The sequence below is a fragment of the Quercus robur genome, chromosome 4, assembly GCF_932294415.1.
Source record: "Quercus robur chromosome 4, dhQueRobu3.1, whole genome shotgun sequence".
Lineage (NCBI taxonomy): Eukaryota > Viridiplantae > Streptophyta > Magnoliopsida > Fagales > Fagaceae > Quercus > Quercus robur.
Window position 1 is genome coordinate 43,541,067 of NC_065537.1, and position 18,614 is coordinate 43,559,680.

Consider the following 18,614-nt stretch of genomic DNA (forward strand, 5'->3'; position numbering starts at 1 on the left):
TATGGCTGGTGATCTCGGTTATCTATTGCTAGTATCAGAGCTCCTAGGGCAGATTGTGTCACCCTAAGTTAGGTGTCAATTTTAGAGCCCCTTGCTAGAAACTCTGTTGGACATCTCCTTGGTGCCCTTCAGACCACATTTCTCTAAGTTTCCCCGTTGGGGTTCATGTGCTTGGTTCATGAACCAAATAATACATATTTTTAGCAAGGTAGTAAGTTGTACAGTAGCAGTTCCAGAACTTTCCAAGGTTTGCTTATGGCTTCCCGTAGCTTTTTAACTGAATTTGTTGGAAAAGAGAGGAAGAGTGGCTGACTTCAGCCTTCACACATTAGCAAGGCTTTATTTATTGTCAATCATCATCAGAAATCTACTTGCTAAGGAAGGGTTTAAGCTCAGCTTAACATGTGTCCCCCTCTGACCTGGTTTGACAAGCTAAATGTGATTTCAATGGGTCTCAACTGTTAGTCTAGTTGTGTTGAAACTGAATTGTAATTGGCCTAACCATTCCAGTCACCCACATGAGCTTGAGTTCCTAAGATTGGGCACATGGGCTAGACTGTTTCAATTGGACCTTATCATTGAGCTTCTAGGGCTTGCATGTCCTTACAAAATAAATAGTCTTACCATGGGTTTGTACTATACATGGGCTTTTGTAGTTGTACTTTCTTATGGAAAAATAAGTATAATTCCCATATGTTTTGTAGAATAAATAGTTTTATGAGATGGATAATATGCCATAAATATTTTATGTTTCCCATAAAGTAGCATATTTGCTAAAGGATTTAACATGTCAAAATATGTTGTCCAAAGATTATTAACTTTGGGATTTGAGCAAAATATAATATTTTTGCCAAATAATACCTGAGCTTTGAAAGAATAATTGTTTACCCCAAAATTAATAGTTTTGGGTTTTTGATAAAATGTTGCCAAATTCGGGTACCCTCCCCGAGTTATTATGTCATTCCTTTATTACCTTAATCCCCAAAGTAAAAAATCCGGAATTTATCTCTCAATATTGTCCTATTTGCCTTAGCAATGTATTATATAGAATCTTCTCCAAGGTGTTGGCAAATAGGTTGAAGAAAGTCCTACCATAGATAGTCTCTGAACAACAAAGCGCCTTCATGACGGACAGGTTGATCTTAGATAATATAATGGTGGCTTTTGAAACACTGCATTACATGCGAAATCATAGCTCGGGGGAGGTAGGCTATATGGCACTCAAACTGGACATATCTAAGGCCTATGATAGGGTGGAATGGCCATACATGGAGAAACTGATGAAAAAAATGGGGTTTGATGATACTTGGGTCCAACTTATGATGCAATGCATTTCCTCAGCTACTTACTCAGTGTTGATTAATGGTGAGCCACATGGGAAAATCACACCAACTAGGGGGCTACGTCAGGGTGACCCTTTCTCCCCATATTTATTCTTGCCATGTACTGAAGGCTTTTATGGCCTACTTAGAAAGGCGGAGATTGAGGGAAATATAAGGGGTGTATCAATTTGCAGAAACGGACCTAAATTAACACACCTCCTTTTTGCAGATGACAGTCTTATTTTTTGCAGGTCTAAGACAGAGGAGTGTGCAAAGTAGTTGGAGATCCTTGCCACCTATGAAAGAGCATCTGGCCAACAAATCAATAGAGATAAAACAACGCTATTCTTTAGCAAATCCACATCTCAAGGAGTGCAGGATGCAATCAAAGATGCTCTTGGTGTTCCCATTGTTCAACAATATGAGAAATACCTGGGTCTACTTAGTTTTATTGGTAGAAAGAAGAAGGAAAGCTTTGATAATATAAAGCAACAGGAATGGAAGAAACTTCAAGGGTGGGAGGGGAAGCTTTTATCTCAAGCGGGGAGGGAAATCGTGATCAAGGCAGTGGCCCAAGCGCTCCCTACGTATACCATGTCTTGTTTCAAATTACCAACTGGCTTGTGTCATGATATTGAAGCACTAATCCGACATTTCTTTTGGGGACAAAGGGGGGATGGACGTAAAGTACATTGGATAAGGTGGGAAGATCTATGTAAGCCAAAATCACAGGGTGGTTTAGGCTTTAAAGATTTATCTCAGTTTAATGATGCATTGCTCGCAAAGCAAACATGGCACTTGCTGCATGACAAAACTTCATTGTTTTATCGGGTGGTCAAGGCTAAATTCTTCCCCAACTATTCGGTCATGGAAGCAGTTGCCCCAAGTTCAGCCTCTTATGCTTGGAAAATGACAGTGCAAGCTCAGAATCAAAGATTGAAGAAGAAGAAGCAATTGTTCCAACGGCTAGTTCTCAGTCCAAAACGATGTCGTGTAGTGCATTGGCTAAACACAAAACACGCTTAAAGTCTAACGATGTCGTTTCTCATTAAACCCAACGATGTCGTTTAGACTATATCAGTTATTGAAGGCCTGAAGGATCACGCACGTGTATGGTTCTGTTATGGCTCGTGTGAAACGGTTATGAGTCTGTTATACCAGAATCTGTTGAGCTTCATCTCCGTCCCTCACTGATGTACCTATATATATTGTATCCATTCACCAGTATATTTTATTGGATTGTATTGTTCTCTTGATAGCAATAATACGAGAGCTTTTCAGTTTATTTTCCAGTCCCTGTTTTTCATTTCTGTTTTGAGTAATACAGTAACAGTGAGATAGAGAGTGGTTTTTCATGGTATCAGAGCATTGATCCATATCAATGGCCTCTACTCAGTCCAATTCATCTTCTTCATCGTTTTCTTCAAGTACTGTGCCTGCTATGGCTTCTTCAAGTCTGCCAGTGAACTCTTCGTTGTTGTTGCTATCAAATATGTCATCTATGATGACTGTGAAGCTAGATCATGGGAATTATGTGGTGTGGAAACATCAAATCGAAGTAATTCTTGATACCTACAACATGATTGAGGTTCTTAATGACTCAGTCACTGCTCCAGATAGATTTCTTAAGGATTCATCTGGTAATTTTACCACTGAAGTTGATCCAGCATTCATAGCTTGGAAGAATCGTGAACAAGCGATGTTTACTTTCTTGAATTCAACTCTTTCTCCTGCAATTCTTGCTCTCACAGTTGGGCAAAAATCTGCTAGAGGAGTTTGGAGAGTGTTAGAGAAAAGATTTGCATCAATTTCAAGGTCTCATGTTATGAGTCTCCGTAATGAATTGAATGCAATTAAGAAAGGGAATGAATCAATTGATGGTTATTTTCAGAGAATTAAGCAAGCTTGTGACAGATTAGCTGCTGTGTCTGTATTTGTGGATGATGAGGAGCTTCTCCACATTGTTCTTGATGGTCTTCCATCTAGCTATGACTCCTTTAGTTCTGCTATTAGGACTAGGAGTGATGTGTTGTCAATAGAAGAATTGAATGCATTACTTAATGCTGAAGAGAGAATTATTAAGAAAAGATCTAACAGTGTTGATCAAGTTTCTATGGCTATGGCTGCAAACTTTCATTCACAAGGTTTTCCTAAGGGAAGAGGAGGAAGAAATTACAACCAGAGAGGGAGAGGTGCTCGTGGACATGGACCTCACTCTGGTGGAATGAATTCTCAATTTGGTGGGGGAAATTACTCCAACTTTGGTGGATTTGGCTCTCAGTTCCAAGGTTTTAATCCTGGTAATCAAGGTCAATTTCAGTCTTTTAATCAACCTAAGTCTTCTCAAAATCAAGGTCAATCCAGTAGGCCTACTTGCCAGATATGTGGAAAGAATGGTCATTCAGCTCTTGATTGTTACCATCGCATGGATTTTGCATATCAAGGAAGGCATGCCCCTGCTAAACTTGCTTCAATGGTGGCCAATGCTGCTCAAGTTCAGGCTTCCAACTCTTGGCTCACTGACACAGGCTGCTCAGATCATGTAACTCCCAATCTGTCACAGCTATCTCTTCATCAACAACCTATTCAAGGCAATGAGACTGTCACTGTTGGGAATGGTCAGGAACTGCCAGTCACTCACATTGGGAATGGTAAGCTTCAAACCCTAACTCATAATTTTAGGCTTGATAATATTCTAAGAGTGCCTGACCTTGCTTCTAACCTTCTGTCAGTTCACAAACTATGTCTCCAAAATAATGTTTTTTGTTATTTTGATGCCAACAAGTTCTTAATTCAGGATTTGTCCACGGGGAAGATCCTCTATGCAGGGTTGAGTAGAGATGGGGTCTATCCTATTCCATCCCTATCTGATCTATCCTCATCATTGAACCATTTCAAGTCCTCTGCCTTTGTGTCTGTCAAACCACATCAGATTTTGCTCTGGCATCACAGGCTTGGCCATCCTCACTCTAGAGTTTTGTATTCTGTTCTTAAGACTGTATTTCCCTCTCTTTCTTTGTCCATGATTGATGAGGTTTGTTCCTTTTGTGAACATTGTATAAGTGCTAAGATGCACAGACTTCATTTGAATAAATCTTCAATTGCTTCCACTTCAATTCTTGAACTTGTGCATAGTGATGTTTGGGGTCCCTCTCCCATTACTTCCTTACTTGGCTTTAATTACTATGTGCTTTTTGTTGATGATTACACTCGGTTTACTTGGTTGTTTTTGCTTAAGTCTAAACATGAAGTTCTATCTGTCTTTAAGCATTTCAAGAACATGGTTGAAACTCAACATCATTCCAAACTTAAAATTCTAAGAACTGATAATGGTTCTGAATATACTAATGCTGAGTTTCAAGCCTATTGTTCTGCTCATGGTATTCTCCATCAATCTTCCTGTCCACATACCCCTGAGCAAAATGGAGTATCAGAAAGGAAGCATAGACATGTTGTTGAAACAGGTCTTGCTCTCCTTTATCAATCCCATCTTCCCATCAATTTCTGGTCATATGCTTTCACTGCTGCCACTTATCTGATCAATAGGCTTCCTTCATCTGTATTAAAGTTTCAGTCTCCTTGGGAAAGATTATACTCTAAAACACCTTCTGTTCATGCTCTTAAATCCTTTGGGTGTGCTTGCTATCCCTTTCTTAGACCCTACAATAAGAACAAGCTACAACCTAAGTCTACATTGTGTATTTTTCTTGGCTATCCACCTTTGTCTAAAGGATATATTTGTCTTGATCCTTCATCCAACAGAATCTATATTGCTTGCCATGTTTTGTTTAATGAAACTCTATTTCCTTTTGCCACTAATCCCAATCTCACTAATCCTCATGTTCCTTTTTCTTCTTCCTTATCTGATTGGTTGTCTCATCCTGTCCCTACTTCTCTAGCATCCTCTACATCTGATGCTACTCCTCAAACTTCTTCTTTTTCTTCAGATTCTGTTGAGCTGTTATCTTCACTCCAAATTGCCACTCTCTGTCTCTATCTCACTGTTACTGTATTCACCACCTGATGATGAGTATTACAAAATAAATTTTGATGGTGCTCTGTTTCAGGCAGACAACTGTGCGGGTATTGAAGTGGTAATTAGGAATGGAGGTGGGCAGGTCATGGCGTCCCTTTCTCAACAAATTCCCCTTCCCTCGACAGTCATCGAAGTGGAGGCATTGGCAGCATGCAGAGCACTAATCCTAGCACAAGAAACTAGTTTCACCCGAGTAGTGTTGGAAGGAGACTCTCAGATCCTCATCACTGCTCTCAAAACTGGTTCACACACCTTGGCTCACTTCGGACACATTGTTCAGGATATACGGTATTTAGCCTCTAGTTTGTCAGATGTAAGTTATTCACATGCATGTAGGCAATGCAATACTGTAGCTCACTCACTTGCGAGATGAGCAACCCTTTCCCCTTTTTTACAAGTCTGGATGGAAGATGTACCACCAGAACTTGCAAATGTACTTCAGGCTGATTTGCAAAGCCTTTGATTAATAAAATGCATGGTATTGATTCTCAAAAAAAAAAGAAACAGAAAAAAAAAAGCATAATACGCCGACTTTACCGTGAATTAAAGTCTGAGAACAATGTAATCCCACATCGTTAAAATCCTAAGCAAATAGTTTATTAATAAGTTATTGCAAGACCATTTAAAAGTGCCGAGCTTAGTAATATAGACTTGTAACCAAGTAGGCCATTAAAGTGGTTGAATTTGTGCTGGAATTCCAAAAATATGGATGCAGTTGGCTTGTGGATTTGTGGTACATAGCTTGTCCCCCTTAGAAGACCCCCCGCCCTTGGGTTATAAAGAGCCAACCCCACCCATCATGGGTTGGTAGCCATCTTTAAAATGAGAAATTGTTTGAATCAAAGCCGGAGATTTCTTTAAATTATTTAGTGGTTATTAATAAGTGAAAAAAGAGATGTTAAGGTTATTTTATATTTATTTATTATAATTTATTGCTAGACCAATTAAGATCGCCAAGCTTAGTAACTAAGTGGGGCATTAAAGTGATTGAATTTTTATTTTTATTTTTTTATTTTTAAGAATCAATTTGTTTTTAAACAGCCAGCTATCTTAAAATTGGTTTGACAACAAACAAAAGCATGTGACACCTAGTAGTTCCACATGGAAACAACCACTTCTTTTAATGTCTCTTTTCTTTTTTCCTTTAATATTCTTATCACCTATTAAACATCCACCTTTAATATTTTTATCACCTATTAAACACTTGTGCATAGGGGCAGAGCTAGGATTTTTTTATTTGGGGGCCTAATTTTGGTACTAATATAGTAGTCATGAGTTAAGATAAACCATTACACATGCATAAAAGCAGATACACATGTATAAAAATTAATATTTTGATACTAGAGTAGATCATAATTTTGAAATATATTATATACAGTTTTACTACAAATAAATCACTTTTTTTAGAGGAATAGTTAAGTCCCCTTTAAAAAAAAAATTGTTTAACATAACTAAATGTGATAATTTAGAGAGTTGTCGATGTGGTGTTATTGTTTGTGCCAACCTTAGTGTCCCTCTCCTATGCTTAAATCAAAGATTATTCTTTTTATAGAATGAATTTTAGAGGGTTTAAGAATTCATTGTGTTACCTTAATTAGGGCATGGTGTTGTGTTTATAATAAATCTCAATGGCGCAATATTATTAGCAACAATTACATGATTTTTAGCTATCATAATAATTGTAGAGTCGAGGTAACGGTGTAACTTTAGATAAAAATTATGGGAACTTAGTTATTGCTTCCCAAGTTTGCATTGATTTAACTAGGCTGGGTTGGATCATGCTCAACCCAACCGACCTGAGTAGATTCTGAGTCTAGCATATACCTTGAACTGAGCATGTCATTCCATTCATATTAAAATGAAAGATGCTCACATCTTAGCGATTCTGGAGAACAAGCAATTCCGACACCAAATATCTTGATCAAGCATCTTTAAAATGAGTAATAAAACATAATAAGCAATGCTGGAGAACAAGCAACTCTAAGGATGCGTTTGTATAAGTGATTGTAAAATGGTGTTTTTGATTTGAAATGAGCGTTTATAAAAAAGGTTATGATGAGTTTCTATTGCGAAACAAAGTTTTTGGTTTTAAAAACGCACTCTTAAGCTCTCAAAACGCCCTAATTTCAAAAACCACAATCCCCCTTAATGATAACTAGAACTCATGCCTTCATCGATGTGAACGTCAACAAAAGGATACATTACTCTACACATCATCATCATACATTAGAACGTACTTCATTATACCAAACTTTAAAATTTACACGTTGATTGTAATATATATAGCTAGTAGCTACATTAGTTGTGGCAGTATAAGGCTCTGCCATTCCTTTAGAAAGAAAAAGGTCTTCATAAATGTTACTATAAAAAAATTCAAATTTTTTGGAATAATGTGACTTAGCCCATCAGGGACAAAGCAAGAACTTTGAGTTAAAGGGCGTGGCTATATATATTGTTGATTGTGTGCGGCAGTTTCAATCTTTAATTCTACTACTACTTAGCGTTGAGTTTTTTTTTTTTTTTTTTTTTTTTTTTTTTTTTTTGTGGGTAAGAAAAAAAATTATTTTTTCTTAGAATTTTTTAAAGGGTAGAGTTGTTTATTTTGGATAAAATTGGTTAGTTGATCTTAATATATATATATTTTTTTAGTTTTACTTTTTCTTTTACTACTAGTAATTTTTATTGTTGAGCTTCTTCTTTTTTTTGGCTTTATTTTAAATATTAGATTTATAAATTTTTTTATGGTCACTAAAATGAGGAAAATGCTAGAGTTACAAACTTGTTTATGAATTACTGATGTGATAAATGGTTACTATTAAGTAAAAAAAAATGATGTGAGTTGTGGGCTCATATGCATCTCAATAAGAATTTGCTACCAAAAAAGTTTGTAAAAATGTTGTATAAAAGTTTGTGAGTATAGCATTGCTCTTAAAAGAATTAATGATATTGTTTAAGGGAAACAAAATGTAATTTTATAGAACAAAATTACTAAAATTAGTACACATTAGGCATGGCCTTAATTGCAGCAACCCTATATTTCGACCATTCCTCTTCCCTGTGTATTGGAGCCTCCTCCAACCACATTATATATGCCCTTATCAACATAGCCACTTCAAATTTCATACCACAATTAATCAGCCTATACAGCAATGGCAACCTGCAAAGTGAGAAGCCCCTAATTTACACAAAGAGCAACAAACAGGGGTGGAGCCAGAAATTTTTGTTTGGGGGGGCCGATTTGTGTTGCTAATTTATTAGTCTATACAAACTTTTGTACACATACACAAACACATGTATCTATACACACACACAAAAAATTAGTATTTTTCATAATGAATCCTTAAAATTTAATGTTTCATAGAATTAAATTAATCTTTCACCATCTTTCATAGTGAAATCTTTATAATTTTCATTTTCAATATAAGTTACCAAATTGTCTACCATTGTGAGTAAAAAACTTTCAATTGAATTAATAAAGTGTTCAAAGACATAAATTATCCAAAATTTTAAAAAATATGAGAACACATTTTACCATAAAAAATGAATTTGAGAAACAATATGTTCTCTATAACTACTAGACAAACTAGACAATTTTTTTTAAGAACATTATTGGACCAACTCAAATAGTTGGAGGGGGCCAAGTCCCATTTTTGAGGGCTAATTATTAAAATATTAAATATTTCTATATAGTAAAAAAAAAATTTCAAAAATTTTGGCCCCCCCACCCTAACATGTAGCTCCGCCCCTGGCAACAAAGTCCTATTTGCAGAAGCTGGAAAGGACTTTGTAGATTTCTTATTTAACCTTCTTTCTCTACTACTTGGAAATGTAATTAATCTACTCACCAAGAATAGCATGGTGGGTTCCCTAGGGAATGTGTATGAGAACATAGAAACTCTCAGTGAGGCTTACTTGCAGCCAAAGAGCAAGGATGCCATTCTAAAGCCCAAAACTCCAGCAAGTGCTACTAGTCACCCTCTCTTGCTGTCAAGTACTGTAAAATCAGCGAGTGTTAACAAGTTTTACATGTATCAGTATTATCACCAAAATGTAGCTGATGATCCACGTGTCAGTTGCCCACAATGCCAATACTTGATGTCTGTTAATGTACCATATAGATTTCTCCAACTATGGCAAAAGAAGCATTGTTCAATGATGATGGTAGTTATGTGAAAGGGGTGGTGACTTGTGTGGTGATGGATGACTTGGTAGTGAAGCCTATTTCTACTACGTACATCCAATATTACTTTGCTCCAGAAGTTCAATGTCAAGGAAATCGGTGCACTTGAGGAAAGGGTTGTTCATTTGGGCATGGATGAGGTATGGTATGTTTCATTTTGATCTGAGGCATGTAACATTCTTTTTTTCTTTATTATGTTTTATCTTTTTCTGCTCAGCGAGAAAGTTAGAATTGCCATTTTATTGCTAGGGTCTGAAGCTGCTGCAAGCCTGTTTGCAGTCCAAGACAGTTTTAACGAGTGTGTTCCTTGGGATGATAGGAACACTATACAAGTAAATGACGAATATTACGTTATCAAGAAAATATTTGCTTCAAATATTCAAAGGTGCTTAATTACCTATGATGTGCAAAACAACACATTTTATAGCATTGCAATCAATAATATAAAAAATAATTATATGCCTAAGTTAGTAAAAACAATTTAGTATTTGTTGATTTACTCAAGCAATAGGTTCATCTTATTAATTAGATTAATTTTAACAATTTACATTTCCGCTTTTTCTAATAACATGTCATATAATTGAAGTTGATTCTTAGAAAATATTTCAAAATGCACTGCTAAAAGGAACTCCTTTAGCACTTAGTCAGAGAACAAATGTTCTGCTCATAACGGTGATAAAATTGGAGACTTTGTAAGGAAACATATACTGTGTATGGTGAAGAGAAACATCATCCAGAGTGGCTAGTGCATAATACACACTGTATTCCAAGCTGGAATTGGAATTGGTAGCCTGCAAGATCCCTCAGTTCATTGCCCAGTTGCTTGTGAGTTGTAAATTTTTATCTTTGTTATGCTTAGAGTTCAGTGGTAATGCCTAAGAGAGTTATAGATGTACTTTTTGGTTAGAGAAGTTGGTTTTTGGAATGCAGCCCCTCTTTGCTTATGCCTTATGTGCGCAATTTGGTGAACTAAGTTCACTTAGAGCCTATAGTGTCACTGTATGCAAATGAACTATAGTATACTCAAACACAGAATCAATGTAACAGTGAAGAATTGGTGAGAAATTGGTGGTGATCAGATGATTTTATTGACCGTATCAAGAATAGTTAACAGTATGCTTCAAAAAGAAAAAAAAAAAAAAAAAAAAAAAAAAAGGAAAAGAAAAGAAAGAAGAATAGTTAAGAGCATAGTTGTCAAAATCTCGATCTAAATCCTACGATCCTACGATTTTACAATCTCACCTGCCCAAAACGATCTGGATTTTTTGAAAATCTTTGCGATCGTTTAGGATCGGTAGGATCGTATGATTATGATGATCTCAAACAACCTTGGTTTCTTATAATCTTCTTTAACTTGACAAAAGGCTCAGTTGAACCCAAATGAAAAATAAAATCTCAATAGACCAAGTTTTTTCACTCTAATGTAAAGAGAGTGTTAGTTGGACCCAAATAAAAAATATCTCAATAAAGTGTCACGTTTTGAGCTTTTTGGCCTCTTTAAATAATGCTTACAAATGGATGTAGTGATGTATGATAATTTTATCAATGAATGTATAATCTATGTGATTATTTAATATACCAATGTGTATTTTTTGTTTTTTTTCTCAAATAATGTAAGATCTTATGATCCACGATTCAATCCTACAATCTACGATCCTACCTACCTCTCATGAACCTACGTAGGATCCCGATTTTGACAACCTTTGTTAAGAATATAGCAATGCTCTAGATGCAGAAATCTAAAGTGGGTTTAACAATAAATGTTGAACTAGTTGGAAACCTAGAAACACCAAACTATCTGGTCTCTTGCTCGTGAACCATCCAACCAAGTCTGATGCACGTGCACCCAGCTGAAACCACCTGGTAGCTCAACCTGATGAAACCCAGAAATCACAAATAATACATTAATAATTACCATACTATTGCTCTTTCCATGTAATCAAGTAGTAAATTAGAAAGGAGTCAAAGGATAGTAATATATTTCAAGGAAGAGCTATGCTAGTGCCACATAAAGTGGCACAACTTGTGCCACAACTCGCTTACGTGACGAGTTGTGAATGGTAGAGGGGTGTCCCCACATGGACCCACTATCTCTACCATTCACAACTCGCCACGTGGGCGAGTTGTAGCACAAGTTGTGGCACTTTATGTGGCACAAGTATAACTCTTCAAGGAATGAGAAGAACTGATTTATGGTAATACCTTTAAACTCATTAAGACTGTTGTCACATAGCACTGCAGCTCAATCCCTATAAGAACAACCAACAATTTAGCAATAGACGCAAGTGAGAGAAAATGCAAAGATTTTATAAACTCTCTTTACTATAAAGAGCTTCATGCAGAAGTTTTCAATTTTTGCTCTTTTCACACAAGAATTCCCATGAAGCTCTTCATCTTTATTTTTGCTTAGCAAAATTAAGAATCTAAATGAAAAGGTCAATTAAGCAATATGATTGTAAGATGACATCAACAAGTTTCTATTCTTAATTTATCTCATCCATGATCCACGCTCTCTTCTTTCTCCATCTGTGTGCATTGCTCTCTTTCTCACTCTCACTCTCTCTTGCTGCAATAGATTTCCCTATCTTATCGCACACACAGGCTTCTGCCTTTTCAAATGAAAAAAGGAAGAGAAAGATGTAAAATAACATTGGTTGAAGTAGTGAAAAGAATATATTAATTAAAGAGGTGACAACAGAGTACGATTTTGGATAAGATAGAAAAGAGGAAAATAGTACATGTTGAGGAACCATAGCTGACCTCAAAGTTTTGGGAATACAGCTTTATTGTTGATGTTGTAGTAAAGCCTTTTTCTTTTGGAGAAAAAGGAGAGCCCTATGAGAAATATTCAAAAATTAACCAATCCTTTAAAGAAGTTTTGGTTCTTGTGGTTGTCCAATCTTTCAAAATATAATAAGAAACACAGACTACTTATTGAAAGCTGTATTCATATTATCTAACGAATAGGACAATTTCAGAGGCCTGCAATGAACCTCACTGCTACAAAGTCACCCAGGTGAGGAAACCCAACCAGATGCCTATGGGAACTCATTATCCCCTTGCTAGGAGAAGTAAAGAAGAAAGAAAACCAACCTATCACTTGTTTGGAACCACTAGAGCCTTTAGCTGTTGTTAAAGACTCGTCAGTAGCCATTCCAATTTGGCTAATTTAGCTGTTTAATACAACTGTAGCCAGTCTACTGTACTGCATATGACAAAACTCCAAGCAAGGACAAGAAAATCTACTAATAATGAAGCCATTTCGCTACTCACGGCTTACAGTACTTGAAAAAGTCATTTTGCTTTATTTTCTTCTACAACAGTGATGCATAAAGATGCTGCTATAAGATTTTTTTTTTTTCCTTCTCTTTGATAAGCAACAAGAAGTCATAAGACTTCTGTAGAGAATAAGAATAGAATAGGTTGCCCTAAAAAATTACAAACTAAGCTCTAGAAATTCTATAAAATCTACAAAAGAACTCAACCACTCATACAAAGAATGGAAATATTGACTTCACCTCAAAAGCAGACAGCTCATCATGTTAAATAAGTGGTTATTCCTCTCTCTCTCTCTCTCTCTCTCTCTCTCTCCAAATTATCCACATAAGGCATAAATGAGCTGCACATCAGATGGAGCAACTCCTATACTTTCCAACAAAAGCATGCATCAATCACCCTCTGCAGCATCCCCAATGGACTCCAAAAAACATTAAAGACAAAAGACCATATATCCTTTGCCAAATCCTTTGCAGATACAACACCAACCCACTAGGATGATATTTCTTTTGGGAAAAATTGTCCGCACAAAAAATCTTACCTAATGTTGCTGACCCCCTAAAAAAATAACCTTCTTTGTGGATTTTGCAACCCCAGATACTCCTCCAAGGGAACTGCAAACCAATAGAAATACTCAATACCTCAGAACAAGAACAAACATTGAACTTGCCACTGCAGTTCAGCTTCCACCACAGTCAGTTAGGCCCTTCTCCAACAGGAATTTAGAATGGCATAGACCAAAGCAAGAGAGAATCAGCTGACTCCAATTTCAATACATGAAAGACATGAATAAAATTGAGATTCTGAGGAATTCCCCAACTTGCATAGCACTTAAACTGCATGGATTCATCTTCGTCCTCTGCTATCAGTAACAAATTTGGAAACACTTCCTTTAATGCCATGTCAATTTTTAACTAAACTCTTAGTGAAGATGATATACTGGATTTAGTAGTTTGAGGTTTGATTCATATAATGTCAATGGCTGGAGTTAGCAACCTGGATAATGATGTGTATGTGTTGCATTGCTATTGCATAAGTGCTTTGTTTCACATATTCTAGAAAAATAAAATATTAAATATTCAAAAAGACAATGAACAACTTAGATTGATGAATAATCAAGATGGTTTCAGAACAAAGGTACTTGTAACAATTGCCATTCATTTCATCCCAACAATAACAAAACTACTGAAAAGGATAGATGATAGTTGGTGCCCTTATTTATCAAAATTTTCCTACGGTAGTAAAGAACAAAAGAAAGAAAAAAATTTCATCACTGATAAAGTTGGAGTTATTCTAGTCCTAAGCCAATAGAGAATTTAGACTGCCACCTGAGATATGAAAAGCAAATCTCTATTTGAGGATAAATTTTGCAGGAAGTATAGACATGCCTCAGCCAAATTTATTATCTACTTTATGTACAAATGTTTCCTTAAGAAATAGAGCATTAACAATTGCAGAAATCGGAGGCTATTTTTGGGAGTTTAGACAACAATTTGGAGCTTGAATGGTCTAGGACAGCATGGTCAGGCTCAGTTATGATTAGGATCAGAATCTGCATTGAGTTCAACCATGGACAGAATGAAGGAATTCTTTATATAGAGTGGGCTATTACAGGACTGAACTAGGCTGAGCATGGCCCAGTCCATCCCTAAAGATGTAAAGTAGAATACAAACTAAGAGTTCAAATATCAATATCAATTATGTTCATCAAGAAAATCTCACCAGATAGCTCCCACTTATGAAACTTCACCAACCATATGTCTGAACCAATTTGTGCAGAAGATATTCGTCCACCCATACCCGAAATTGGTGTCCCTGCATGTCCCCATACAATTTTGCCATAGAATCTATACACCGGTGGAAAGGTTTCTCACCTCCAGAGGGATGGACAAAAATACCCAATGGACACTAGAGGAAAGGAGGGAAAAAAAAGTAAGAGCAAAGTAGCAATTAAATTGTTGTTTTTAGCAAATTCTATCAAATTGCAATGACAGAAAAGGTATGCAAGGTAAGAATTGACTGCATGTATATGAAATAGTTTCTAAAAATTGATTATGCTTGGATTCTTCAATCAAAAAATGCTTATGTTTCCTTCTGTGTTCTTATTATTATTATTTTATTAATTTATAGAAGAGGTAGAGAAACAACTAATAAGTTTATTTTCACCATGGTTATTAATTATGAAGGTTCAATTGAACACTAATCCTATGTCTAGTGTCATGTTGTTGAGGAATAAAGAACATCATGTCTTGTCTCACTGCCTGAATCCACCTCTTTCCTTTTTGTTTTATTTGGTCCTTCCTTAGCTAATTCTCTTTATTCAATCTTCAACTCAAAAATTATTCTTCACTTTGAAATCTACATTTCTCAAATGAAGGGCTTCAAAATGGCTTTCGCCAGGCTATATTTTTTCGTCTACTGCATTGTTTAATAATATAATGTAGAATAATACCAGATTACACTTACAAATACTGACTTTAGATTTTGCACGTACTGCTCAGACTTCTCAACTTCTGCACATCGCCATCTCTCATAAAACAAATAATACTTCACTACTTCATGACTAGGACTAAAAATGTCTACTTTGCATTTTTGAAAGTCTCTAATATCTCTTGGAGATACATTTGGTCCCAGACAAAAATTACCAATGGCTTGTATGATCCCAGCTGCACATCTCTCAGTGGCATGAATTATATTAGGATTATTCTTGGCATTTTGTGTATACCACTGCAACAATTCTTCCTGTGCATTGCTAACCTGCATATTCAATAATAAGTGGCACTTGATATCACAATTATCAATTTGTAACTAGGATGACATAAAACAAGAACATGATAAACTAAACATGCTTATCAGACTACAAACCATCACACCATAGACTTCAGGAACGCTGTACAGTTCGGCATCATTTCCAGAGTCACCACAAACAAGAGTATGCATAGGCACTTTTCCATCAACTTTGAAATTTTTAAGCAGATATGCAAGAGCCTGCCCTTTGCCAGCACCTTGTGGTAATATATCCAATGCAATCCCGCTGCTATAAATTATTTTTACATCTAACTGGGCAAGAACAAATCAAGATTAGATGAATATGTATTCAAGAATAAATAAGAAGCTTTAGTAACAAACACATCAAGAAAAATTAAAAAAAGGCCATCAAAGCATGAATGAAAGAGATAATCCTCAAAATCCTTGAGCATATAAGTAGCATTAAAAGAGATTGTTAATGTTCTAGCAATATGGTTTAGATCAACAGGCATATCCTTACACCACGTTCCTCCAGACGTTTAGGGAGAACATTGATTATTTCCCAGGCCTTAGCCTTCTCCACGTAAAAGCTAACTTTGTGTGGTCGTTGCTGCTTTTCTGACTGCAATAAACACATAAAATTTTAAGTATGAAAACTCATCACAAATATTCGATTGTCTCAAATCGTAAATACATTCCTATTTTTGTCATAATAATTGTATAACACAATATCCAAAAGTCTTAAGCACACAGTCCATATTAAGGCCAAGGAAACTACCAAAGTCTATTAGCAAGAAAATGTACCTGGGGAGTAAGTTCTGGAAACTTGGCCGTTTCCTGTGTGACTATGTCTCTGTTCCACTTCTGGTTCAGATATTGTGTCCAGGCAGTGTCTGGTACCATTGATTCACCATATGCAATCTCAGTTCCCACTGACATTATGGTTATATCAGGGGTCAACAAGGGTTTCTTATTCCTCAACTTCTTGTAACTTGTAGGTGACCTTCCCGTTGAGAACACAAGCAAAGAATCATGACGGTAATAGGCTTCCCATAATGCATTAAATCTAAGAAGAGAGAGGTTATCCAGATCATCATGATCAACCTGCATCACAAACACTTATCCAATTGAATCACTAGAAGGATAGCACGAAGATATCAATAAAAAATTATAAACAAATTAACAGGAAATCAACCATTGTAGAATCAAGATCTGAAACTATCATGAGACAGGCAGAACCATTGAGGCGATCCATATGTACTCTATTTCCTAAATCCTGCATAGAAATCAGGTAAATTGCCTGATACTTGATAATGTTCATAACATGAGCATTTGAAAATTCTCCATTTCAATAAAAAGAAAAAATGGGAGCTCAAATTTGAAACTTGGTGGCAATTGGGGGCTCAGTCCATATCCCTGAGTGTTGCTTTTGATTTCCATGGTATCAATAACTAAAAATACACACACACACACACACACACACACACACACACACACACACATATATATATATATAAAGTTGAAATAAAAATGGCCCAGAATAAGGTGTTTCATAGAATTCATTCTCTTTTTGTGCTGAGTTTGCATACTTTGTTAAATACTGTGCATTGATAATGACAATTACAATCATAAAAATGATAATGATGACAACGTATCTGATGGTGACAGATGATATTATGACAATGGAGACGAACATGACAATGTTTGTGATGGTGATAACCACGGGCTTATAACAGTGACTGCAACTGTTGAAGGATAACTATATCCCTGATTCCAAGACCATTAAGTCAATGGTACAGATTATTCCTAAAGATAGTATCTCAATGATGTATGACAGTGGTGATGAAGAAATAGTGTTGACAACAGCATATCCCTAAAGGCAATGGTTATTAGTAGTGATGAAAACAACGATAAGAGTAATTGCAACTTTGCAAGGAGAGAATGGCCATGCATGATGTATGCCAATCTTAGATTATTTGCAAAGTTTTTTGAATCAAAATGGAAAAGGCAATTCCAGAATTAGTGTTTTCACATATCACAATTAAGAGAACTAAAATTGCAGCACCACCCATAAAAGGTCACTTTTGTCTTATTGTTCCATTGATGAAATGAATGGAGACCAACAAGAAACTGATATCATCACTCTGTGCTAGCAATCCCAAGCATCTTAAGACCCATACCAAGTCAAGAGCCTCGTAATTCAACTGTTTGGCACCTCTTGATGTTTCCAAGAGAGACATACTATTGAATTATCCCCAAAAAAAAAAAAACCTGCATATCTGCTATATATTTTAGTAGCTTATGCTCTTACTAGAAAAAAATAAGTCTTAACGACAACAAATATATGACTCATCATCAGTAAAATCACACCCATCTTTTCTTTCTTTTTTTTATGAAAAAAAAAAAAAAAAAATGGCACCCATTACTCTACCTTGAGTGTCTTGATTCCTCTTATCTTTCTATAATGAGTTGCTGCCCTTGACAGTAACATTTGACAATACTTTGGCGTAAAAGTTATAGCATATATCAATTAACAGTTAAAACAAAGTTATAAATATTTTATTACAATTAATTTGTACATATGCAAACCACTTTTTTTCATGAGAGACATATGAGAGAACAAAGTGAAAATAGATATTACAATTAAAAAAAAAAAACTGAGAGTATGTACCGGTTGAAATCCGCGTATCGATTGAAACAGGCTTTTTCTTTTGAGCCAAAATGGAAGTTGGGATTATGTGCATCGATTGAATGAGTGGAACAAAACATTTTCAACTATTTCAACCGGAATAAACAATACGCAACAAAAGAATAATTACGATAGGGGGAATTGACATGTCATGGCGGACTTCCATTGGGCCTCTCCACATTCATCACAGATAGCGGTCCAATAGGCAAGATTCTAGGCTAGAAAATTATAGAATAAAATGCAAAATTGACGTCTAAGTTTCTTCAGATTTCATTTCAATCTTCTATCTTTCAAGTTTATTTAATTAAAGTTTTTTTTATCAACTTTTGTTATATGTTGTGGTTAATTTTTCAATTTTATAAA

At 35.7% G+C, this 18,614-nt stretch overlaps 1 pseudogene; it reads right to left on the reverse strand.

Moving 5' to 3' along the window:
- Window positions 1-11,067: 11,067 nt before the first annotated feature.
- LOC126722004 (sucrose-phosphatase 2-like) lies at window positions 11,068-18,151 on the reverse strand (annotated as a pseudogene).
- Window positions 18,152-18,614: the final 463 nt, after the last annotated feature.